At 41.1% G+C, this 2,237-nt stretch overlaps 1 pseudogene; it reads right to left on the bottom strand.

The window, feature by feature from the left end:
* Nucleotides 1-675: 675 nt before the first annotated feature.
* On the bottom strand, nt 676-794 carry LOC128665218 (uncharacterized; annotated as a pseudogene).
* Nucleotides 795-2,237: the final 1,443 nt, after the last annotated feature.

The raw sequence follows: 2,237 nt of genomic DNA, 5'->3' as shown, positions 1-2,237 counted from the left end.
CTTAGTGTTAGAAAAGCACAGAAAAATATAGAAAAGACAAAGTAACAGTACTCAAGTGAAAATAATTATTAAACAGATAAAAGATATTTTAAAAACAGAATGTATTAGGAGTACCAGAAGTTAAAAGCAGAAATGCATATCAGACAAAATTGTCTTAAAACTTTCACCAGGTTACCGCTTCCAGCTGATCTTGAATTGCAGGATGAAACCGTTTTATACAGGCTTCCTTTTAGCTTGGTGCTGTGTTGCTCCACAGTGAGATCCTGCATGCAGCTCTGAATTCCTGTATGTGAAGGAAATCTTCAGCTGTGCAGCTGTGCAGTGTCTGCTGTTTTCACCCTTGGGTGATTAAAGATCTACTCAACGGCCGTTTCGTTCCCTAGCGTGGGAACTTTCTCAATGAACTTTCTCAATGATCTATCATTGGTGGGTTGTAACCTCTTTAAATACCCAATGATTTAATTGCCAATTTTTGCAAATTCAAACACATAAATATATACAATAATACATTTTCGTATTCCTAAAAGACTATAAAAAGTGGATCACAATAATACATTAATATTCAAACCATTAAATCGCTAATTTAACATTTAAAAGCATACATATATATTATACTATATTTTTAGTAAAAATAAATATATATATATATATAATAATAAATTCAGATACTAAGATGGCCTACCACACTTAATATTGCCAGGCAGTCTCCCATCCAGGTATTGACTAGGCCTGACCCTGCTTAGCTTCCAAGATCAGACAGGATTGGGTACATTCAGGGAAGTGTGGCGGTAGGCTGTTTTATATGTTCTATAATGTTAGTCTCTTTGAACAAATTTTCGGCTAGATTTAGAGTTTTGTCGGTAACGACCCGCGTATCTAACGCTGGCTTTTTTCTGGCCGCACCTTTAAAATGCAGAGCATATTTAACGCAACTGCAACTCTCGATACCAGAGTTGCTTACGGACGCGGCCAGCCTCAAAAACGTGCTCGTGCACGATTCCCCCATAGGAAACAATGGGGCTGTTTGAGCTGAAAAAAAACCTAATACCTGCAAAAAAGCCGCGTTCAGCTCCTAACGCAGCCCCATTGTTTCCTATGGGGAAACACTTCCTACGTCTGCACCTAACACTCTAACATGTACCTCGAGTATAAACACCCCTAACCTTACACTTATTAACCCCTATTCTGCCGCCCCCGCTATCGCTGACCCCTGCATATTATTATTAACCCCTAATCTGCCGCTCCGTAAACCGCCGCTACTTACATTATCCCTATGTACCCCTAATCTGCTGCCCCTAACACCGCCGACCCCTATATTATATTTATTAACCCCTAATCTGCCCCCCACAACGTCGCCTCCACCTGCCTACACTTATTAACCCCTAATCTGCCGAGCGGACCGCACCGCTATTATTATTATCTATTGGATCAGCCAATAGAATGCAAGCTCAATCTGATTGGCTGATTGGATCAGCCAATCGGATTGAACTTGATTCTGATTGGCTGATTCCATCAGACAATCAGAATATTCCTACCTTAATTCCGATTGGCTGATAGAATCCTATCAGCCAATCGGAATTCGAGGGACGCCATCTTGGATGACGTCATTTAAAGGAACCGTCATTCGTCGTTCGGTCGTCGGCCAGGATGGATGTTCCGCGTCGGAGGTCTTCAAGATGCTGCCGCTCCACTCCGGATGGATGACGATAGAAGATTCCGCTTGGATGAAGACTTCAATCAGATGGAAGACCTCTTCTGCCCCGCTTGGATGAAGACTTCTACCGGATGGAGGACCTCTTCTTGCTCCGCTTGGATGAAGAATTTTGCTCGGCTGGGTGAAGACGACTCAAGGTTGGGAGATCTTCAGGGGCTTAGTGTTAGGTTTATTTAAGGGGGGTTTGGGTTAGATTAGGGGTATGTGGGTGGTGGGTTGTAATGTTGGGGGGGGGGGTATTGTATGTTTTTTTTTACAGGCAAAAGAGCTGAACTTCTTGGGGCATGCCCCGCAAAGGGCCCTGTTCAGGGCTGGTAAGGTAAAAGAGCTTTGAACTTTAGTAATTTAGAATAGGGTAGGGCATTTTTTTTTATTTTGGGGGGCTTTGTTATTTTATTAGGGGGCTTAGAGTAGGTGTAATTAGTTTAAAATTGTTGTAATATATTTCTAATGTTTGTAAATATTTTTTTATTTTTTGTAACTTAGTTCTTTTTTATTTTTTGTACTTTAGTTAGTTTATTTC

The sequence above is a fragment of the Bombina bombina genome, chromosome 6 (assembly GCF_027579735.1).
Source record: "Bombina bombina isolate aBomBom1 chromosome 6, aBomBom1.pri, whole genome shotgun sequence".
Lineage (NCBI taxonomy): Eukaryota > Metazoa > Chordata > Amphibia > Anura > Bombinatoridae > Bombina > Bombina bombina.
The sequence above is the reverse complement of the archived record's forward strand: the minus strand, read 5'-3'. Positions and strand labels throughout refer to the sequence as shown.